General features: G+C 44.5%; 1 protein-coding gene across 13 annotated transcripts in view; it reads right to left on the bottom strand.

The window, feature by feature from the left end:
• The window catches only part of MYO18A (myosin XVIIIA), a 315,102-nt gene extending 290,399 nt beyond the window's left edge, over positions 1-24,703 (bottom strand). For all 13 annotated transcript variants that reach the window (XM_083172333.1, XM_083172334.1, XM_083172336.1 and 10 more), the window contains exon 1: positions 24,546-24,703. The gene's annotated coding sequence lies outside the window, so the exon portion shown is untranslated. The remainder of the gene's footprint in view (positions 1-24,545) is intronic.
• Between the last annotated feature and the right edge of the window lie 759 nt (positions 24,704-25,462).

Below are 25,462 nucleotides of genomic sequence, written 5' to 3'. Positions count from 1 at the left end.
AAATAATCAATTTGTAACATGTCCGTAACTGGATTGAAAACTAATGCCTCGCATGGCTACCGTAAGTTTTTTAAATTTGTGGACGCATTTGAAAACTTTTTTTTGTACATGATAACTCAGTTTATACTCTATGTAATGCTCTTCAACGTCGTCCCCATCCCTTTCCACGCTTGACGAGTCGGGCAACCATGTTGGTGGTTGTTGTTGACATTAGGACCGAATGGCAGCTTTCACCTCATCGTCAGAGTTGAAGTGTTGAACCCTTAAGGTGCGCTTTCATCTTTGGGAAGAGGGTTGCGGCGCCTGCAGATCAAGGAGGTTCTGCCACACCAGTCGTAGAGCTCCGACCCTGCGACTTTTACCTCTTCCCATGGAGGCATTACTTTTCAATCCAGCCTCGTATATATCTCAATTGTATATTGGTGCAACTGCACAAAAATGCTTTGTTTTGGTTCATGGATTGATCAACACATACAAGCTTGCAGCCCAACATCAAGGTACTGTTAGTGAGTTTACTATGGTAATTTCTGTTTTTTATTTATTTAAGCAAAGGTCAATTGCCACTGCACCCCAACCTGGTAACAGTGAGTGCCCGTGTGAACTCCAATCCTGTATACAGGGATTAAAGTAGGGGAAACTTTAATCCCCACTATAATTGTGAGGTTGGAACTAGTTTCAGGAGTCACGACCAGGCTTGGCCACAGCTCTGACTCAGGTCAGGTGCAGTGTGAACGAGTAACCCGGATCGAGCAATAAGCTGGGTCGGACACAGAGCTTTCAGATCTGGGACCATGCTGGGGCGCTCCTGGGATGGACCTGTGTCCTAATCGTTGGTGCGACCCAGCATTTGCGGTCTGAAAGCGGTAATAGTTTGCAGGGGGATGTTAAAAACTCTTCGACTGGCCCTGGCTCTGTCTAATGGTGTGTGTGCGTGTGTGTGTGTGTTTTTGGGCGCTTGCAGAGGTAAATTTTTTAGCTCAAGTGTGAGTTTAAATTCCCGCTACTTTTTTTGATCACTGGCCCTTTGCAAGGTGATTGACAGAAAGTTTGTTTTTGTGTGCGGTAACTGGACGTTTTGTAGGAATTTCAGGGAAAGCGCAGGCATGCTCAAGTGTCTGAGGGGAAGTCGTGAAACGTTTGCTCCGGCTAGGGTTACCAACTCATCCCTTTAATTCGGGACACATTAATTACACAGGTTCTGTGGCAGTTTAAAACCAGGTGAAAGCCAGCCACAGAACCGGTGTAATTAATATGTGTCCCGAATTAAAGGGATGAGTTGGTCACCCTGATCAGCCTGTTTCTATTGAAGCCACCGTGTAAGTCCTGGGCTATTCGCAGACTGCACACAGTGGGAAAATCATAACATGGCGAGCTGCTTGTGAATGAATTTGCAGATAATCGTAGGCTTGCAATAATTTCGCAAACTGTGCTAAGCAATTCGCAGACTTGCACAGGACGGGGCTTCACTCTGGCGGGGCAGCGTATACCTGATCGCCGGGTTCCCAAAAATTAGCACTGTGCGATTTGTTCTGCATTAGGCCCAAAGATCATGCAGAGGCACCTGTCGCTGTATGCACTGTATGAAGTTTCTGGTTATCCTTATTAAAAGATTGAATCTCCATGTGTATACAGTCCTATAGACCTCTGTTTTATCATTATTAGCGGTCATAGGATGTATGGAAAAGAACCCTGCATTTGTTTATTCACATTAGAAATAGGGAATTGTAATCACCTCCAGTTTGCCATTAATAGGAGATTGCTTCTAAACATCAAAGCTTATTTTAGGCAATGAACATCAAGACCCGGATCTAGCTAATCCCTAGGAGTTAGACAAAGAGGCATCTGCCACTCCGCCTCTACCTAGCCTGTAACAAGAGCACTCAGCAAATATCCCATTTAGCAATTACTATATGTATACGTTCATGTTAAGAGAAACGGTCAACGGAATTATCTGCCACTTTTAAAACGGTACCTTCAGCAGCTTTATAAAGACTGGTAACTTCAACTCCCAGCATGCTTTGCCAGGTAAATGCCATGTTACAGGGGCCTGATTTTGTCTCCAAATTGAATGGTAAACCCAGTGATTTTAGGTGATGATTTGTTCTTGGTTGAACAAAATATCATCCAGGACCGACAATCTAACTTGCAACCAGTCCTTCCCAACAGGTGTGGTATATGATCCTGACAGTCATTAGCCCAACGTCAGGATTCCGACTGGCCGGACTCACACAGCATGGCGAGCACAACAAAGCCCCTTGCGGGCTCGCTGCGCTTGCCACCTATTCTATTCTCCCTCTATGGGGGTAGTGGACCCCCACGAGGGAGAATAGCCGGTGGCTGTCGGGAACCCGGCTGTCGGTGTTTTAAAAGTCGGGATCCCAACGTTGGGTAAATGACTGTCAGGATCTCGACTGTCGGGACCCTGTCCGGCACCCCTTCCCAACACACCCCACCCTGCCACTACCTCTAGCTGGACTCTGTATTGCTCTCCAAGCCTGAGTGCAGGAAAGATCCCCCAGTCCTCTGCTACTGAGTTGAATTGCGATGAGGTTCTCTGCTCTATCATAATTCTTGTACATTTCATTTATATATTACAAGTGGTTGGAAGCACCATACCTTTGGCACAGGGTCCACAGCACTTAACATTACAGTATCTGAAAAACTATCAGTACATAATACAGCTAGGATGTAGGGCCAGGATGCCATTGGAAGAGATGAACAATTACGAGTAAGAAGAGATGCGGGTAGGGTTAGCAGTCGTTCCGGATTACTCCGGACAGTCCGGTAATTAAGAGCGGTGTCCAAAGGGGTGGTGCTATACAAAGTCTGGAAAATAGGCAGTTACTAGCTGTAGGCAATAAAGACACTTTGACCTGTAGTATTTGGGAATGATATCAGCACAAGCAGAAAATGTATACTCTCCTATTTATTTACAAGGATAACACACAAGGCATTTTTCTACTTGACAAGTCAGGTTATCTCTGCATGGTCCACCCTTATCATAAGTCAACTGACCCTCATTCATTAAAAGTAATCCAATTGCCATTGGAAAACAATAGCTGCAACCAACAATGAAAGAAACTAAAAGCCCATACACACTGAGGGATTTTGAGCTGAAAGCAGCTCACTTTAACCGTATGAGCTGCTTTCAGCTCAAAACCTGCCCAGTGTGTATGGCTCCCACGCATCATTGCCGCCCACCGCTGCACATATCCTGGTATTACCAGCAGATGAGCTGTGGACTGGACGGCTTTATGGAAAGCCGCCCACCCTGGGGAAAAAATAAATAAATAAAATCGCTTGGACGGGTGAAAGAAAAAAACAAAAATTGCTCAGTGTGCACAGCCCAGCGATTTTCATGTGCGTGCGCTATATACACTGTTATTAAATAAATAAATAACTGAGTTCTTTATAGTGCTGCTAATTGAAGTTCTGTACACAGTAAAAAATATATAATTCCAGCCATTGTGTTGTCACAAGACTGTTAAATATTTATGTACAGTAGAATTAAGAGACTTGCACCCTCTGCATGCCATGGCTGTAGTTTGAAGACCGCTGGTTTCTCCAATGATAACGCTGATTTATGGTCAATACAATGAACATAGCCCCAGGCAATAACCAATAGCAGACAATGTAAGAGCAAATGCATTCCCTGAAAAAACAAAAAACACTAGAAGTCTCTAGATAGAAACTGCATAAAACAAATGCACAAAGCAGAGCCTCATATGCAGGCAGAAGAAAAACAATCCATAAACCAAAAATAGCAAAACGGAGAATCTTTGTCTCCTGACTACCGGCCGCTGTTCAATGCTTAGGTGATCTTCAATTACAGGATTACATAAAGAATAGAAGAGAGAGAGGAGAAAGGGTGTCAAACAAACTCCAAACAAAAGCTCTCTCAATAGGTCAAATAAAACACCACAACTAAGCCATACAAATTATAAGGTACTGTAAAAGAAAATAGAGAAACTTCTCAAAGAGAAACTGTGTCGCACAAGGTGTGTTGGCAGCTCGGCTTTCAGAGTAACACATTGACTGTGCTCTGCTCGCTCCCAGCAAGCTTTCCTGCTGTAGCATGTGGAGTAAGCCAGCCCAGGGTTAGGTATAAAAGGTTTGACAGTCATTAGTTTGACGCCAAAAGGTTAACACAAGCAAAAAGTTGACCACTCTTTTTGTGTCACCTAAGTATTTGGACTCCAAATTAGTACCACATTGCTCATCATGCTTCGGGCTAGTCCACATGGATGTTAATGTATGAAAAGGTCACCAAAAAAAGAAAAACCCCTTTTCATGTGTAGATATAACATATAATATTACCCACTACCCCCCCCCCCTCCACACACACACACACACTTCTGCAGCATGTGACCGAAAAAAAGGTGTCAGCAATATCAAGGAATACTACATTAATCAACCAGTTAGGTCATTATTGAGTATGTTGGATAATGTGGTTAGAAAATCCCTCATCAGCCCATGGCCTTCTTCAGACAGCATAACAGCCTGACCAGGTAGGTATATGGTGGCATAAAAAAAATTTTTATTGACCATCTGAATCACCCTCATTTGGCCACCGCTGCTCTGCCATTAAAACACTGCCAAACAGGAAGGAAACCCGGTCACTAATACAAATATAAATAAAGCAAAATTACAAACTAGCGATCAAGTGATTATGTCAACTGATTTATTTTCAGATATTTATAAAGCGCGCACATATTTCCATGCCAATGGCAAACTCTGGTAAGAGCCCAGGAAATGGAGATTCCTCCCCTAAATGGCAGTAACACACCTCCATATTCACAAATGGAGGCCTGGGCCACCCACAAACACCATCACACTGTCAATCACTGACAGTCTGATCCTTGACTATTTTTGTTAAAGTACCGACCATTGGGAAATGGTAATTTGGCCCTCATTCAGATCCCGAAGGACATGCGCCCATTCCCAATGGGACCACATTTTATATAGGTTAACCTGCAATCCACAGACATTGGCGTATAACGCATGTAGCGTGCTAGGCTCAGATTACACCGTAATGAGAGTCACTACAGGTAATGTGTCGCAGAAACCAGCTCACATACCAGCCAGTTACTGTACTTCCAGCCTTGCAAGTTTTACTACGCACCTCTAGGACATGCAGTACAAAACTTGATATTTAGGGGGGTATTAAATCTCCCACCACTATTCCCGACTAGGTTAATAGCAGCAGGGCCCTATTCAATGTTGTCTTTCCCGACAGCAGAATCACCATCGGAATCACCATCGAGCCAGCCAAGAACGGGACAGGGTCACGGCTGTCGGGCCAGCCTGACACAGTGGATTGAATATCCCCCTTAGATGGAAAGAAAGAATGAATGTCACATCATCGGGATTTCATTTATGTGTAGTTGTTTAGCCGACATTGCTGTCGGCTGAACTACTACAAATACATTTAAATTAGTTTTGCTTTCATCCAGCAGACATCATGGACCAACATCAATTGCATTCAATAAAACTAGGCTTTGTGAGTGTTCAGGAATAATAATTATCAAAAAATACAACTAATTGTGGAAAGCACAAATGTCATCTTCCATTGTTTTTGGACCTGGATTTCTCCTCTGAGCTTTCAGTTATGAGTTTCTCAATAAATTTCTCTTTACTTTTATTCCTGCTAGAAAGTTGGCCCAACAGATATTTCTAAGACGGGGAGGAATGCGGCTTCCATAATACACAGGATTGTATTTGTGTGAACTCCCATGGCTGGATGGAACGGTTCCTAGTAAGCAAGATGTAATTACATCTAAATTTTCTCTATAAAAGTTTAACAGAGCATCTATAAAACAAATTCCTCATGGAATAGCCAAATTTTTACCTAGAAAATGTCCTGTCACTTTAAAGTCTCACATGAGACTAGACTTTTTTTATGCAATTAATTATAACAATAGTCATATAGAGCAGCATTGCTGGTTAATTATTACATTTTCAGTAACTGCATGCCAAAACAGGTTTTTCTGTCTTTGACTGAGCGATTTCTGTAGTAAAGAGCCAGAAAAAGGTGGTCAGCCACTACTGAAAAATGGCAGCTGGGTTAGTGGTAGCTGGAAGACCAATATCAGACAGCAAGCTGCAGGAATGTGACTTCATAATGGTCAGCCCAGCCACCCTCCCACCTCATGCAGTTTGAGTCTGCCCCAAGAATTCCATGAAGTTGGAAAGTGTGTACAGTACATAAAGCTGTAGGAAATGATAACCAAAATGGATAAAGTTTAAAAAGACATGTCATTTTTACCTCGGAACAGTAAATATAAAATATTTTTTGAGTGCCAAGTGAATTTGTCAAAAGAAGTGTGAAAATTGGCAAGCAAACTATTTTATTCATGGTAATGATCGGTAATGTTTACATTATATAGGAAATATATATTTTTTTTTTTTATATAACTTTTTTTATTTGAATTTATATAAAAACTGTGACAACGCTGTCTATTTTAGTAGATACTTTGAAAAACTTTTAAATAGAGATTTTGGCATTCAAAATAAAATAGGCCTTGAAGTAAGTAACAGTGTTGTCAGTAGTTATGGAAGCCTTAACCTGGACAACAAACGAAAGGAATAATATGGTTATAAATGGAGACATAACTAATATGCAAGTCTATTGCACTGTTAAGGCCCCCATACATTAGGCCGACTTGTCCTTAGGACAAGTCGGACCCAATTCTCCTGTGAGCCGCCCGGCAGCTCCCCGGGAGGCTCACATAAAATTTGGCACTTGATGAGCCAGATTTTACATGTGATAAATCGCATGCGATTTATCACATGTAAAACAAATGGGGAGCTGCAGGGCGGTGAGGAGCAGTGGGGCGGGCAGCGGCAGTAGTGGGGGCGGGCGGCGGCAGTAGTGGGGGCGGGCGGCAGCTCACAAATAAGTTCCCGGCGGGTGATGCTGACCTGGCCGGCATGCTGTGGTCTCAAATACAGTAGTAGCGCTGCCGCTGCGGGACGCACAGCGGCGGCTATTAGATTTTCAAAATAGCTGTCAAATGACCAGCCGTTCTGTGATTGGCTGAGAGAGCTCTCTCAGCCAATCACAGAACGGCCGGTCATTTGACAGCTGAGAGAGCTCTCTCAGCCAATCACAGAACGGCCGGTCATTTGACAGCTATTTTGAAAATCTAATAGCCGCCGCTGTGCGTCCCGCAGCGGCAGCGCTACTACTGTATTTGAGACCACAGCATGCCGGCCAGGTCAGCATCACCCGCCGGGAACTTATTTGTGAGCTGCCGCCCGCCCCCACTACTGCCGCCGCCCGCCCCCACTACTGCCGCTGCTATTTGTGATCACAGCTGCCCAGCCAGGTCAGTGTGTCTGCCCGCAGTGCTCCCTCGCCCCCCGGTGTCTGCATGCATATGCCTGACAGGTGGGCAGGCATATGCATAGCATACAGGGAGGTCGGATGATCTTATGTACTGACCGTCCGACCTCCCTGATCCGGTCCGATGCGCACGGGACCGCGCATCGGATCGGATCATACATCACACACCTGCGATTTTGGGGCGATTTCATCCGGTTATCGGCCCAAAGTGCCGAAATCGGATGAAATCGTCCCAAAATCGTATAGTGTATGGGGGCCTTTAACCGTTCGCGGTCGATCTGAGTAAACTTACGCAGAATGGCCATAGGGTCCAGATAGCGAAGCACGCCGTGCCTACTAAATAGGGGCAGCATACTAAAGGCCCCCATACATTAGTCCGACTTGTCCTAAGGACAAGTCGGACCTGATTCCCCCCTGCAGCTCCCGGGAGGGGGACACACGATTTGGCACTTGATGTGCCAAGTTTTGCAAATGATACATCGCATGCGATGTATCATTTGCAACTCCAGGGGAGCTGCAATGTGAAGGGGGCAGGGGGACATTGAGGCGGCTGGGGGGACGGACGCTGCGGGGGACACAGCTGCGGCAATTACTTACAGCTGAGCCGGGCAGGGGGAGCCGGGAGCTGTCTGTACCGAAGAAAAAAAAAAAGCCCATACAATGAATGGGCAGCCTGTGATTGGCTGCTGAGCGCTCTCTCAGCCAATTGCTGACTGGCTGAGAGAGCGCTCAGCCAATCACAGGCTGCCCATTCATTGTATGGGCTTTTTTTTTTCCTTCCGTACTGACAGCTCCCGCCGGCTCTCCCTGCCCGGCTCTATGCCGCCTGTGTCCCCCGCAGCGTCCCCATCCCCCCCTGCTCCCTCTACCGCCGTGCCGCCCCACTAGGTCCCAAGTCGGGTGGTCGGACGTGCAGCAGGTCCGAACACCCGACGCAGATCCGATGCGCACGGGACCGCGCATCGGATCTGAGGGGACATCAAAACTAGCCGATTTTGGTCCGATTCCGGCCAGATCCGACTGATCTGGCTGAAATCTGACCAAAATCGTCTAGTGTATGGGGGCCTTTACATTTTGGATATCAGTGCCGGATGCTGCCCAGCTCCACCCCCCCAAATGCAGCACCATATGTAGTATGCTGTGGCTAAACGTGCATACACACGAAAAGATGTTTGAAACTATCCAACATCGCTACTGATGTTTCAAATCATTCAACGTGGGTACACACGAAACGATCTGAAACACTTCACAAAAGATTGGTCTATGATCTTCCTGCATGCATGAAAGATCATAGACCAATCTTAACAATCGGTGGGTACGATTTGAACAATTGGCCGTTCCAATCAATCGGGAATGCCCACATCTCGCTTCAAATCTTTCTGTGTGCAGCATGCACATTTAGAGAGCTGCGATTGATATTTTGCCTCTGCACAGACCCACAGACATCAGATATGTAAGTAAAGGTATAGGGCTTGCAAACAAATTCAAATCAGGCCCATAGTATCAATGGTCTTTACTTTAACAAAGGATTACAAAACCCTAACCTTGGCATTTTACTATTGAATTGTATGATAACATATGTAAATGCAGTTAATAAATTACCACTACGTTTAGTGATGGATTACGGTTAGCAATTTCCCAGGCTGTACACAAACATCTGAGATGGTCTGTACTAACATGGCTAAAATCTAAGATAAGGTTGAGACTCCCCTACCCCCATTCCTCCAACCAGCCTCTATGGTTGGTGTGAACCTCTGCGTACCAAGCAAACAAAATTGCAAACCTGTGCATGTCACAGCCCTATGTAGAAATGCTTAGCTATGATCTGTGTCTAGTGACCAGTAAATGACAAACTGTATGAAAATAGCACCTTCATGTTATGTTGCTGTTTAAAGGATGTAACCAGCAACCCCAATCAATCAATAGCGCTGGTCAGACAAACAGGCCATGGAACCCCCCTACCCACTGACATAGACCTTATCTGCGTGCTCGTTCCATGGGGCAAAGAAGCGACAACTACATGACTAGTAAAAAAGATGGTATATTGAAATTTTCCACTTGCAAGGCTGCAGAATATAACGGGTTGGGATCATTTGGTCTACAGCATGATGGTCGACAGTCATTAGGTCGACATGGTAAAAGGCCAACATGAGTCTAGGTCGACATGGAAAAAGGTCAACGTGGTTCTAGAAAAAAAGGTCATTCGCTCGACAGGTCATTAGTTCGACAATGTATATGTCGACAGTCAAAAGGTCCACATGGGTTTTTTCACTGTTTTTTGAGCTGAATGTCAACACAGTCGACATGGACACAGTTTCAAGCGCACCGTATCCCCTTGCATCGCTTGCTATGCGTCAGTCACGGAGCCTCGCTGCGCTCGGCACACTATTTTATTCTCCCACCACACCCTAGTGGATGGTAGGGCATGAAATACCGCCTGTCGGCACATGTCGGCTCAGAAAACTGTGAAAAACCCCATGTCTACCTAGACATTGTCGAACTAACGACCGGTCAAACTAATGACCTGTCGACATAGAACCATGTCGACCTTTTCCTAGGTCGACATAGACCCATGTCGACCTAATGACTGTCGACCAAATTACCACATCCCAATATAACATAGAACTCATCTGCATATCTAGGTGTAATAAGCAATTATGATTACATGCTTGTGGATGACTGATGATTTTATATAAAAATGACATAATGGGGTGTATTCAATGTGGCCGGCTAGGGAGTTTTTAATGGCGAAGATGGCTTGTTTTCGGGGTGGATCACCAAAAACAAGCCATCCTTGCCGTTTAAACCCTGCGCCAGCCAGCTCACCCTATTCAACGTTCCGGGGGAATCCTCACTATCAGAGGACAGTGAGGATTCCCCTAAACGGCAAGGTTCACGGCTAATGCAGGGAGCCCGCTGCATGTAGACACAAGCCTCGCTGTTTTGGCGGCCGCACACAATGTTTCCACCTCGCTGTAAAAACGTTGTGTGCCGTACTGACCCGCGAGCTGTGATGGTGAGCAATCAGCACTGCTCACTGTCACAGCTCGCGAATAAGCATTGAATATACCCCAATGAGTTACACAGAGAAAAGTGATCATAATTAAGAAATGGATACGTTTAGTGTATATGATAGGGCAAGAAGTGGTTTCCGCCATAAAAGAAAATACTAATGTAAATGACATATTAGGAGATTAACACAGAAAACTACATTATAAAGCCTGCAGATGATCAGCTCAAATTCATCATGATGCAACAGAACACCTAACTGCGCAGGACACGAAAAATAGCTTGCGGTGAAACGGAGCCCTTATATATCGGGGGTTGTGTCATGAAGGCTACCAAGCAGGAAAACCAGAAATGGCATATATGGCTAGAGGGCCAGGTGCACCCACGCAGTGTCTTAAAGTAGTAAACAAAAAGCAACATGTGTTATATTAGCTAGAAACAGGCTGATCCTGCTGGTTGACCCAAAAGTCGAGCAATGGTTCAAAGTTCAATTATGTGTGGTGAACACTTCAGGGCTTTTTCAGTATAAGCGAGTGGATCACTTCTAGCTTACTTTAGGTCTGGGAATAGAAGACGCACATACAGCAGGTAACCCGCAGTTTCTATTTGTATCTTCTGCCATCCTTTCATTTTCCTTCTGGAGCAGCATGTTGTCAATTTCCTTACTTCAAGTGCAAGATTCATCCTTAAAGACTACCTGACCACCCATGTAAAGCCACCTTCACTACACACCTCTTGGTTACTAATCCAGTCCATAGTTGGATATACACCTGGCTGATCTGATTATTGGTAAGTGACACACTTATCAATCATCCATCCTATAAGTTGTGCCTCAAGTCACAACTGGGCAGGCATTTAAATGTGCCAGTCTAGTTGAGATGCCAGTACCCGGCGGTCCCTGCAGCAAGTTCACAGGCAATCAGCAGACTGTCCGTACACACAGCCAGATTTGCCAATAGATCTGTAGATATATAGGCCATTGGCTTTGCTGCTGGGCTGATGCAATATGTCTGTGAACGACGTAATTCACAGACATATCAGGGGCTACCGACAGGCTTGCAATATATCAGCCTTTCAATATATCTCTCAGTGTGTATGCTTACACAGACATATACTCACTGTTTTCTTTACAGTATTTATGAAACTGTGGAGGCTCTGTCTGGTATGTACTCTGAGTACTGTAGTTAGGAAGGCATGCCCTAGCCAGTTTTAAATTTGAAGCAACTGTTGGGGCAGCACGGATGGTGTAATGGTTAGGATTACTGCCTCACAGCACTGAGGTCATGGGTTCGAGCCCCACCATGGCTCTAACTGTGCAGTTTGTATCTTCTCCCCGTGCTTGTGTGGGTTTCCTCCGGGTACTCCTGTTTCCTCCCACAATCCTCCCCCCAAATAAAAATACTGGTAAGTTAATTGTCTCCTAACAATATTAACCCTAGAATGTCTGTGTGTGCATGTACATGTGGTAGGGAATATCGATTGTAAGCTCCACTGGGGCAGGGACTGATGTGAATGTTCGAATATTCTCTGTAAAGCGCTGCGGAATATGTGTGAGCTATATAAGAAACTGCTAATAATTAATAAATAACTGTTAATCCAATGCATCATACAGATTCCCCAGTTCACATGTGTCTAGGTCTTTAGTTTGTACTATTAACAACTAAAGAAGCCTACGGGAGTATTATCACTGCAACAACCACGACTAAATACTAGTAAGTCAGCATGGGTCTGATGTCCAGGACACCCGCTGTTCTGGGATACTCAACTTCTGCGGTCTTGGCAATTATCAACCTGCAGCGGATACAACTTTGAACCTCGGCACATGTCGCCAGTTCTACCCTTGACAGAATCAATTGGCGAGATTTCCATGTAGCCCACAATGCGGGAGAATGTCGGACACTGAAGTTCCTAAGCCTGATGAATAGGATGTTAATGACTACCTGCCAGAAGCAGTTTGAATTTCAACTGCAGTCCCTGAGTAGCTGCCGATTGAGCCGCTTCAGATGCCATGGCAGACAACCTACCACAGTAGAATTGCCGAACTACATCATATTTGATGAAAGTCATTGGATGACCTGGTCTTCTACCATGCCCAATCAGACTGGAGCTTGAGTAGGTGTAACCGATGTGAACAATAATGTGTCAATATGATTGGAATGAACAATCAAGTATTACCAGCTTTACACTATGAAAAGTAAATGTTCTAGAAATCCAAACAATTCCGGAAAGGTTTATAGTAAGCATCTCTGTTATTAAAAGTTAGTAAAAATACATTCTAACTACATAGATAAAAGTTGGTAACGCAATGAATCTAGGCAGTACTGTGTACAAAGATCAGGAACCGCCATTTCAACCATTCCTCTTTTATGTTTAGAACTTTCTCTTTTACAATGTAACTATTTATCCAATTGCTAATTTCATGAGAAAAGAAAGATCACTTTTAGAATGACATTGCCACGCCTTCAGAAACTTGTAAATCAATTTGTTTCAAACTCAAAGTGCTATTGATGAACACATGCTGACGTATTGCCTCCAAGTGGTTAAACGCAGGAGACAACAAGACTTCTAGACAAGCAGCAACAGGATGAATGACAGCGAACCATCTTTCAGATTGAAGAGAGCGTCAGATAATGACTCATCCAATGGCTCAGGTATGTGAAATCCTGGGACTGAGCAACATTGGTTTTCTTTTTCAAAAAATGTCTATTTTCCACATATATGAAGGCTACAGCAGATATCTGCAGCTTATTTCCTTAATATGTATCAGAACAGAATCACACGACTATTGCTACCCATACACTCATGCGATCGAATCCGATTGCATTTTATGGTGTAAATCTTGCCCGATTTCAGCACCTGATGTTGCATGCCATCTCTGATCAGAGGGCTGCCCAGTGTTTTAAACAATTCTGCCGCCACCGCTGACCCCTGCTGCACGCTAGCGCTTCTTCTAGTGCTACGCTACTCCACCGCCCTCTGACCGACCTCTTCCATGCTGCCAGCAGTCCCTCCGGACCCCTCTCACCAAACCCAACTCCGCCAAAATCACTCCCTTCGCCCCCCCACCTGCGGATTGCAATTGAGCGATTGCCTGTGGTTAAAAACCAAATGCGATCACTCCTGCAATTCGGTGTGAATTGTGCAGCACATACTCTACTATTTATCAATGCAACATTCGACGGTGGGCCCGCGCATCACGTAGAATGGCATGAATGCATGCAATCATTCGATTTATTGGCCAGATGTGGTCAAAATCGAATGATTGCATGCAATATCTCACAAGTGTATGGGCAGCATATGAGGGCAACTCAATTAGCTGCTACCGTATGTCCCAAAGATCATTGCCGCATTGCACAGATCTGCCATATACTGTACCTGTAGTGCTGCTACTTAATCTGCATATCTCAAAGGTGTATTTGCCACTGACTCTGGGGTGCACCTCCAACCTTTAAATATCAAAGGATTCCTCCCCTTGATTTTTCAAGAAGGGACACCTTTGTAAATTTTCCAAACTTTTAAGGCGCAATCAGTCCAGATATTATCCGACCGTTTTGAGGGCTCATTCAGTCTCTCTTGTCTGATTGATCCAGGGGTTCTCGGAGGAAATCAGAAACAATGACAACCATCAGTTAGATATAAATCAATAAGAGACGGTTTTTAACTGTTGGTGAGGAAGCGAAGAAATGTAAGTGGGCGTACCCTACTCACAGTGTGACAGGTGATGTAAATACACGTAGCGGGTACTTGTCCTGCCGGTGGGTCTTCTGTGGTCTCTTTCAGTAGAGATGGCGATACATATATATGTGGCGGGTATTGATCCTGCTGGTGATTTTCCTAGGATTTCCACTCAACCTCTCAGTGATGTATATGCCGTGTAGAATGGAATAAAAATAAACAATGTGTGAACTCAATTTTAGTGCACAAATTTTTTTAAAAGTGTATTTAACACTAGAGTGTCCCCATAGGCGCACCTCACTCACTTGGAATCAGGGTGAGGTACACGTATAAAGGTTTCTTTGTATTTGAAAAATATTTAGTGTAATTCAGGTGATAGGCGCACCTCACTCACTTGAAGACAGGGTGAGGTATACATATAAAGGTTTCTTTAATAGCCAAACAGGTATAAAGTGCAGCTAAAGGTGATAGGCGCACCTCACTCACTTGGAATCAGGGTGAGGCACACTTATAAAGGTTTCTTTGTGCTCAAAGGGTATTTGGTGCAATACAAGTGATAGGCGTACCCCACTCACGGTTCTTATGGAGATTTGAAAAACCCGTAGCGGTTTCTTTGCCTTTATATGTGTTGGGTTAAAGCTTTCTGATGGTTATCAGGATTTTCTCCATCCGAGGGGTGTGTATACAAATAAAAAAGGAAAAAAAACAAAAAAACAATGTGTAGACCTATAACAGGCTTCCCATAAATATATTTATGGTACAAGATTTTTGATTCACCCACTTAAATTAGTGAGATTACTCAGAATGCTCTCGTACCGAAACTCACACTGGGTGGTGCTTTTTACAAGTGCATAAAGGTATCTTTCTTATAAGTGCCACAATTCCGTGAAATCTTATCCGTCACCGAAAGAGAGATCAATAGTACCCCGTGATGCTGGGAGAACTTGGAATGATGATGGCGTACCCGAACTTACAGTTAGACAAGTGTCTGAACTCCTATAATGGTTTCTTTAACTCTGTAACTGCTGGTCATCTATTTCAGAGGTATTTCTTCCAGATGTATAGCCGGCATGTACAGAGTAAAAAAAAGTGTTTTCAAAAACCAATCCCACCACATGGGATTATCTCAACACTGTGACAATAGACTCTTTTCTCCTTCATAAAAAATTGATTTTATTCTTGCTCTAAAAGATCCTCCATCCCCATGATGGTTGGATCACACAATCCAAAAACAGTTAATAAGACCCACAATGGTCAGACATAGAATATAAAATGCAACAAGAAAAAAATGAAAAAATAAAAATAAAAAATTCAAAAAATCTCTTAAAAAGTTTAAAAAAGAGAAATCCAATACATACATCCAATGTTGGGCATAAAGAGGTGATGGCTGCTCACTCTCCACACTGGCCGTCGACGCGTTTCGGTGTTACCACCTTTCTCAAGACATGCCAGGAGAGAGTGAGAGGCCATTCTTTTATACCATGAGCAGCCAATAGGTTTCAGGCAGGAAGTGATGTAATCGACTTCCCTGAAATCCTAACACAAGTGAGTAAATGTGTTCAAAACATAAAAAACTTTTTTCTAATTGATTCATCCTAAATATGGAGAGAGAGAGATTGTCTCTATACAGTTTTAAAGTCCATTCTTTTGTTTTTTAGTGTCCGTTCCATTCCCGGATACAGCGGTTGTCATGGCAACCGTACGTACACATCCGGCTCCTCCGTCTTATACCGGTGTCCGGGCGTCTAAATGGTGTGTTCTCAATGAGGGGGCTTTAGAGAGCGCGCTCCCCAGATGGTGCGCAACCTCCCCTGGTTCCTGACGGCGGCCCCCGCCGCCCGATTGCCGCAGATACCGGTGTTCGGGCTGACGATGCCCGTCCCGTCGTCATTTCCGGTTGCTGGACCGCAACTTTGCGGAAGTCCGGCGGGTACAGGGTTGGTGAGCCGATGGTTCCCCTCCTCCAACTGCATAGTGGAGGGCGGAAGTGGCCGTCTGTGTCTCCGCCGTTGCCATGACACCGCGCTGTCAACAAAGTACAAAAGATCGTTTTAGTACATAGAGTTATTACCAGCAGCATATACATGGATAATGATAGTGTACGCATTCCCAGTAATGATCCTATCTATATGGGGAGTAGTAATGTATCCTATTTTCACATCAAGTATAGAGCCTGTTACTTAGGAGCCCCATTGATAAAAACAGACCAACAGCATACATAGGGAATGACACAAATTCATACATAAGGGTTCACCCCTCGCAAAGTCTAGGTGGAGGACCAGTAATTAATGGGTCCACATGAACCAAGTAAATATAATAAGGAGGCATTTAATACATACTATGCACAAAACGTGAGTGCCTAGAACACTCTAGGAAGCACAAATTGGGGTGGCTGAAGTGGTCCCCCTCTCAGAGGAACCACTTCAGCTCAAAATCCCCATTTAGGCCCCCTGGTATAAGTGTGTTGCAATTGAATATCAGGTTCATTTCGAGTTTTGCCAATGGGGTAATGTCATCAGTTTGCCTGATATTCCCCTTGGCAATTCTCAAACCACAAAATGACACAATTTCTTGTGGGGAACACTTGTGGACATTTTTGAAGTGGGAGGACAACGAGTGTGTCTCCATGCCATTCCTAATGTTCCTCAAGTGTTCTCCCACTCTGGTCTTCAGTGGCCTGGTTGTTCTACCAATGTAGTGCTTCTTGCAGCTACATTCAATGGTGTAAACCACATTTTTTGTGCCGCAAGTTATAAAATCTTTGATAGTCATTTTAAATCCATTGATGGTGTATTCAGATATTTTACTATTACCATTACTTTTGATATTCTTGCAACCAATACAACTCCCACACCTGAAGAACCCTTTCGATGTGATTCTAGACATGGGAGGTTTTGATGAAAAACCACTTTTTACCAGGCTGTCACGTATATTTGGTGCCTTTCGGTAAATGTGCTTCGGACGGTCTGGCAGAAGTCTTTTAAGGGTGGGGTCATTCTGCAGAATGTTCCAATGTTTTTTAAAGATTTTCTCTATAGCTTTATGTTCATTCGTGTATGTTGTAATGAATGAATATGAGAAATTGTTGTTCTTATTGATGTCACCAGTTGACTGGATTACCTCCCTTTCTCCTGTTACCACTGGAATAACCATGGTTATTCCAGTGGTAACAGGAGAAAGGGAGGTAATCCAGTCAACTGGTGACATCAATAAGAACAACAATTTCTCATATTCATTCATTACAACATACACGAATGAACATAAAGCTATAGAGAAAATCTTTAAAAAACATTGGAACATTCTGCAGAATGACCCCACCCTTAAAAGACTTCTGCCAGACCGTCCGAAGCACATTTACCGAAAGGCACCAAATATACGTGACAGCCTGGTAAAAAGTGGTTTTTCATCAAAACCTCCCATGTCTAGAATCACATCGAAAGGGTTCTTCAGGTGTGGGAGTTGTATTGGTTGCAAGAATATCAAAAGTAATGGTAATAGTAAAATATCTGAATACACCATCAATGGATTTAAAATGACTATCAAAGATTTTATAACTTGCGGCACAAAAAATGTGGTTTACACCATTGAATGTAGCTGCAAGAAGCACTACATTGGTAGAACAACCAGGCCACTGAAGACCAGAGTGGGAGAACACTTGAGGAACATTAGGAATGGCATGGAGACACACTCGTTGTCCTCCCACTTCAAAAATGTCCACAAGTGTTCCCCACAAGAAATTGTGTCATTTTGTGGTTTGAGAATTGCCAAGGGGAATATCAGGCAAACTGATGACATTACCCCATTGGCAAAACTCGAAATGAACCTGATATTCAATTGCAACACACTTATACCAGGGGGCCTAAATGGGGATTTTGAGCTGAAGTGGTTCCTCTGAGAGGGGGACCACTTCAGCCACCCCAATTTGTGCTTCCTAGAGTGTTCTAGGCACTCACGTTTTGTGCATAGTATGTATTAAATGCCTCCTTATTATATTTACTTGGTTCATGTGGACCCATTAATTACTGGTCCTCCACCTAGACTTTGCGAGGGGTGAACCCTTATGTATGAATTTGTGTCATTCCCTATGTATGCTGTTGGTCTGTTTTTATCAATGGGGCTCCTAAGTAACAGGCTCTATACTTGATGTGAAAATAGGATACATTACTACTCCCCATATAGATAGGATCATTACTGGGAATGCGTACACTATCATTATCCATGTATATGCTGCTGGTAATAACTCTATGTACTAAAACGATCTTTTGTACTTTGTTGACAGCGCGGTGTCATGGCAACGGCGGAGACACAGACGGCCACTTCCGCCCTCCACTATGCAGTTGGAGGAGGGGAACCATCGGCTCACCAACCCTGTACCCGCCGGACTTCCGCAAAGTTGCGGTCCAGCAACCGGAAATGACGACGGGACGGGCATCGTCAGCCCGAACACCGGTATCTGCGGCAATCGGGCGGCGGGGGCCGCCGTCAGGAACCAGGGGAGGTTGCGCACCATCTGGGGAGCGCGCTCTCTAAAGCCCCCTCATTGAGAACACACCATTTAGACGCCCGGACACCGGTATAAGACGGAGGAGCCGGATGTGTACGTACGGTTGCCATGACAACCGCTGTATCCGGGAATGGAACGGACACTAAAAAACAAAAGAATGGACTTTAAAACTGTATAGAGACAATCTCTCTCTCTCCATATTTAGGATGAATCAATTAGAAAAAAGTTTTTTATGTTTTGAACACATTTACTCACTTGTGTTAGGATTTCAGGGAAGTCGATTACATCACTTCCTGCCTGAAACCTATTGGCTGCTCATGGTATAAAAGAATGGCCTCTCACTCTCTCCTGGCATGTCTTGAGAAAGGTGGTAACACCGAAACGCGTCGACGGCCAGTGTGGAGAGTGAGCAGCCATCACCTCTTTATGCCCAACATTGGATGTATGTATTGGATTTCTCTTTTTTAAACTTTTTAAGAGATTTTTTGAATTTTTTATTTTTATTTTTTCATTTTTTTCTTGTTGCATTTTATATTCTATGTCTGACCATTGTGGGTCTTATTAACTGTTTTTGGATTGTGTGATCCAACCATCATGGGGATGGAGGATCTTTTAGAGCAAGAATAAAATCAATTTTTTATGAAGGAGAAAAGAGTCTATTGTCACAGTGTTGAGATAATCCCATGTGGTGGGATTGGTTTTTGAAAACACTTTTTTTTACTCTGTACATGCCGGCTATACATCTGGAAGAAATACCTCTGAAATAGATGACCAGCAGTTACAGAGTTAAAGAAACCATTATAGGAGTTCAGACACTTGTCTAACTGTAAGTTCGGGTACGCCATCATCATTCCAAGTTCTCCCAGCATCACGGGGTACTATTGATCTCTCTTTCGGTGACGGATAAGATTTCACGGAATTGTGGCACTTATAAGAAAGATACCTTTATGCACTTGTAAAAAGCACCACCCAGTGTGAGTTTCGGTACGAGAGCATTCTGAGTAATCTCACTAATTTAAGTGGGTGAATCAAAAATCTTGTACCATAAATATATTTATGGGAAGCCTGTTATAGGTCTACACATTGTTTTTTTGTTTTTTTTCCTTTTTTATTTGTATACACACCCCTCGGATGGAGAAAATCCTGATAACCATCAGAAAGCTTTAACCCAACACATATAAAGGCAAAGAAACCGCTACGGGTTTTTCAAATCTCCATAAGAACCGTGAGTGGGGTACGCCTATCACTTGTATTGCACCAAATACCCTTTGAGCACAAAGAAACCTTTATAAGTGTGCCTCACCCTGATTCCAAGTGAGTGAGGTGCGCCTATCACCTTTAGCTGCACTTTATACCTGTTTGGCTATTAAAGAAACCTTTATATGTATACCTCACCCTGTCTTCAAGTGAGTGAGGTGCGCCTATCACCTGAATTACACTAAATATTTTTCAAATACAAAGAAACCTTTATACGTGTACCTCACCCTGATTCCAAGTGAGTGAGGTGCGCCTATGGGGACACTCTAGTGTTAAATACACTTTTAAAAAAATTTGTGCACTAAAATTGAGTTCACACATTGTTTATTTTTATTCCATTCTACACGGCATATACATCACTGAGAGGTTGAGTGGAAATCCTAGGAAAATCACCAGCAGGATCAATACCCGCCACATATATATGTATCGCCATCTCTACTGAAAGAGACCACAGAAGACCCACCGGCAGGACAAGTACCCGCTACGTGTATTTACATCACCTGTCACACTGTGAGTAGGGTACGCCCACTTACATTTCTTCGCTTCCTCACCAACAGTTAAAAACCGTCTCTTATTGATTTATATCTAACTGATGGTTGTCATTGTTTCTGATTTCCTCCGAGAACCCCTGGATCAATCAGACAAGAGAGACTGAATGAGCCCTCAAAACGGTCGGATAATATCTGGACTGATTGCGCCTTAAAAGTTTGGAAAGTCCACCTTTTGCTTTGTTATTATTGTGTTTGGTTATTTGGGTGATAACCGAGGATTAGTACGGACTAGAGGCTGCATTGCGCCATAGAAAGGTCACATCCTATACTTGTTTTTGTATACCTTTGTAAATTTGTCAACAGGATTTGGACCTTTCTCTAATTGCTTCTCCACTTAAAACTTTTGCCAGTTAAGGTCCGTTCTAGTGGAGTTTCCAGTGCGGGACCCAATCAAAAAAGTCTTCTAGTATCTCAAAGGTGTGCAAGGGAAACTCACCAATGCTATGGTTTGCAGAAAGTACCATGTATGTTGAAGCCATTATTTATTTATTAACAGTTTCTTATATAGCGCAGCATATAATCCGGACTGCAGAACATAGATGGAGCCCATCTCATTATTGCAAGGGCTGGATAGAATCGCCAGCCCTAGTCATCCGTCAGAAGAGGGTGCACAGACACGAGATGCTCGCGCGGCCCGCTCCCCGCTGCTTTCCCTAACCCTGCCCGTCTCCCTGAAGCCGAGTGACTGGGACACTCGCGCGTCCAATTCTGATGGAGTCCCTCAGTGAGACATTCTGGTGGGTTCTAGAGCTGAATGAGAGGGGCTCCATCTGTAAGTAGCATTGGTATTTTGAATGCCGGCATCCCAATTGCCCATTATCCATATGTATCACATAGACAGAACCATACAGTCAGGCTTAGCACCTCTTAACATGAAAAACTACTATCCTCATAGTAAGGGTTGGTGAAAAACATACAGATATTCCACTGTCGGAACAAATCCCCATCGCTCTAAATTCTAAATAAAAAAGCAACTAACAACTTTCTCAATATTACCATTAGAAACAATAGCCTAAAAATAAAATAATTTGCGCATATCTAATGAGCCGCTAATTAAATATGCACATATTTAATGAACGGCTCCACTATTTCCCATTCGTGACAGGGACCCCCGCCGATGAAATGACAATCTCCTAATGGACCTTCCTCACCGTTCTCCTCCTGAGCACTGACGCGCTGCCCGGATCCCCAGTGCCCCCGCTGTCTGTGCACCAGCCTCCTCTTGCGTGATGCTTTCAGCAATCAGTCTGGGACCTGCCGACTATGCCCGCTGCCTACCATGCTGCCCCGCTGCCCGGATGCAAGGTACCAGCTGCAAGGTACCAGGGGAGGGGGGGGGGAGCAAGCTACCAGGGCAGGGTGGGAGGGGGAGTGAGGGTACCAACTGGCAGGTACGGGGGGGGGGGGGGGAGGGGGTGCAGGACAGGTACCAGGGGACACGAGGGGTTTAAACAGTATTACTGCAATGTGAATGGTACTTAAACGGTATTTAAAACGGTAATCTACTGCAATGTGAAAGCTAATACCGTTTAAAAATACCGGTTCTTTAAAACGGCTTGGCAGTGGGAAAGCAGCATTATATAGCGCACACATATTTCGCAGCGCTTTACAGAGAATATTTGAACATTCACATCAGTCCCTGCCCCAGTGTACAGACACACAAAGACATTCTAGGATTGTGGGAGGAATCCAGAGTACCTGGAGGAAACCCACGAAGTACAGGGAGAATATACAAACTCTGCAGTTAGGGCCATGGTGGAAATCGAACCCATGACCTCAGTGCTGTGAGGCAGTAATGCTAACCATTACACCATCCGTGCTGCCCTACTTTACAAAGTTAAAAGTTTTTTGCCACATGTTAATGCCTGAAACTCTTATATACCTAAAATGGCTTAATTGATGCAACCAGAGAGCAGACAATAGTTAAATCAAAAGACACCCAGATTCAACTTAAATATACCTGGCAAAGCATTATGGGCAAAAGCTTAAACAGACTGACAGCGTGGATCAACTTGAACAACAGATACAAATCATTACACTTCTTGATGTTCCTAATCCTATGATTCACTGATAAATAACCACACATTCTCTCCCTGTCATCCAATAGTTGCTGTGACACACTCACGGTAGCTCTGTATGAAATTCAAATAAAAATAATCAATATACTGTATTATTAATGGTATCTACACCTTTAAAAATATGTACTAATGAACTATTAAGTGATATACTAGTGTGGTCAAGAGGTCTATTGCTAAGCTATGGAATGAGATAAAGTGGGGAGAAATAAAGTACAAACCAACCAGTTCATGGCGGTTTTGCCCAGCATGTATTCTACATACATGCTGGGCAAAACCGCCATGAACGATGATGTGGAAAACGGCTGGGCTAAAAATGTCCACCCTTTTAAGTGATTTTCCTTGGGTTGGATGACCTTGGGTTGGATGTGGAAAACGGCTGGGCTAAAAATGTCCACCCTTTTAAGTGATTTTCCTTGGGTTGGATGGCTAAAGAAAGCCGTCCAACCCATCACTCATCTGCAGATAAGCGTCAGGGCCAGCTATGATGTAGGGGCGGGCATCAGTGCTAATCTCTGGCCCATGCCCACTGGGCAGCATTTGAGCTGAAAGCAGCTCAAATGACAAAACTGAGCTGCTTTCTGCTCAAAATCACCCAGTGTGTATGCGCCTCTTGAAGCAGATTGGCTGGTACTTTATCTTGCTCTCCAAGGCTTAGAAAATATGCCCCAAAGTCTGAAATGATTGGCATAGAGAACACAGAAAAGGAATGTGAGATTCTAGAATACAAACCGTCAATATGACACCTAGCAGAACAGCGAGTTTATGGCAGTAACATTGCAATGCTTTTAACCTGTAGCTATGGGGTTGGGTAGGTATAACAGCAGAAATTAAGAGTTTACAAAAGCTATTATATTTAGGGGAAATAGTGACATTTATTCCTCATGTACAGAAAAATAATATATCAAAGGACAGCTAAGGGAACCGGTCAGCGCTGCCAAAATGTTCATTCCCTATATGATGATTTAATAATCTCCTATAATAATGCAGCATACCTCAAGTCATTCATCCTTTATCAATAAAGTGTATATAGCTGTAGTCTCTACAAAAGCATGGATTATGTTTGTCAGAGGGGTCAGCATTCCGACCCTCATTAGCCAAAGCTGAGAGAGATTTGACCACAATGGGAAACTGAGGTTTGGACATTATGGCAGGTATTCAATGCTGTGGGCGAGCGGCGACAGTGAGCAGAGCTTCCTGCTCGCTGTCACCACTCACCCTGTCAGTATTCAACGCAGCCCCCTCATACACCAATTTCCCCTCGCTCCATTTTTTGAGCCAGGGGGAATTGGCGTATGCGGCTGCAGAAGCAGCGAGACTCGCGGCTAAATACAGCGAGTTTTCTGCATTAGCCGCGGGTCTCGCTGTTTTGGGGAATTCTTGCCGTTCTGTGACGGCGAGGATTTCCCCAGAACATTGAATAGAGCTCGCTGGTTTTCTGCAATCCTCGCTGTTTAACCTCCTCGTCGGCCGCATTGAATACCTGCCTATATTTCAATGCAGTGCGAAGACTTCCAACAATGTGTGTGTCAGTCTGTGTGGGTGTGTAGGTAAGAAATGGAGCTGTGCAGGTGTGGCAGTTGGGGTGTGCAGGTGTGATGATGAGGTGGGCAGGCATGCAATAGGACTGTGCAGGTGTGGCAGTTGGGGTGTGCAGGTATGGAATAGGACTGTGCAGGTGTGGCAGTTGGGGTCCGTGTGCAGGTATAGAATGAGGCTGCTCAGGTGTGACAGTTTGGGTTGTGCAGGTGCGGAATGGGGCTGTTTAGAGGTGACATTTGTGGTGTGAAGGTATGGAGTAGGGATGCTCTGGGGTGACAGTTGGGGCTGTGCAGGTGTGGAATGGGGCTGCTCGGGTATGACAGTTGGGATGTGTAGATGTAGAGTGGGGACGTGGGCCAGGCAGTAACATGAGTGATCTAATGCTGTGCACGCTCCAGTGCAGCCAGAGCCAGTGTCACACGGGCTGCTAGCAGCAGCGCAGGCAGGGTATCAGTGGCCGGATCACTGCAGCATCACTGGCACAGTGACTGCTGATCCCTGCAGGAAGCCCGGCCAGTGTTGTACCACACACCGGGCAGTAGGCGGGAGGGGAGCCTCTACTAGAGATGCAGACAGTGCATACATACCCCCCGGGGACCGCCGGCACCGCCGCACAATGACAGGCATTAATCAGTTCAGCCCGATCCTGCCCCAGTCACAGAGCCGCCGCCGCCGCTGCTGGTTTTCCAGGGAGCTAGTTAGAATAATGGAGGACTGTAGCCCCGCCCACTCACATATGTCATAGCGTCACATGACCACCCGGTTTGTGTGTTAACTCTCACACATCCAGCCAGGCCAACAACGCTGTATGGGTGTTTCATTGTAGAGCAGCATAGGTTTGCTCAGTCCAGGGGCCTAAGCTGCCCTGGCTGGTACTACATATCCCAGAATGCTTTGCCAGCCTCCTATAGCAATCATGGCATCTTCCAGACGTCTGGTGCCGCTGCTGTCAGAGCAACACACTACAGTACGCTGACTATATATACCAGGGGTTCCCAATCTTTTTTGAATCACGGCACCCTTGAATACAAGAGCTTTGTTTTACGGCACCCCTAGGCCAAAATTTTTTAGAAAAAATAAATAAAATTAAATGAAGTTTAAATGAATTGTGTAGATATGTGATCCACTAGCAGCCCATACACGTCCCGATGCGATTCAATAGCAGGGATCACATTGCATTGCATTGCCTGTGCATGCGTTATGCATGCAATGCAATGTGATGAAAACTTAGTACAAAAAGTATGTGCAAGCACATACTTTTTGTACTGTGCGATGAGGTGCCGCGGGAGCGCACACCGCAAAGCACAGAATGCACAGCCCGGCATCGCAGCATGTATGGGCTGCATTAGGGCTATTTCACACTGCAAAATCCCGCACGGCTGGGAAGCCGTGCCGTGCACAGTAGTTGTGAATGGACACTATTGTGTCCATTCACACGGGATCCCGCCACTAGAAGGGACGGCTGCCGGGCTGTGGCCATCCCCTCCATGATAAACTACTGTGT

This window comes from Crinia signifera, chromosome 2, assembly GCF_055691185.1.
Source record: "Crinia signifera chromosome 2, ASM5569118v1, whole genome shotgun sequence".
NCBI lineage: Eukaryota > Metazoa > Chordata > Amphibia > Anura > Myobatrachidae > Crinia > Crinia signifera.
The sequence above is the reverse complement of the archived record's forward strand: the minus strand, read 5'-3'. Positions and strand labels throughout refer to the sequence as shown.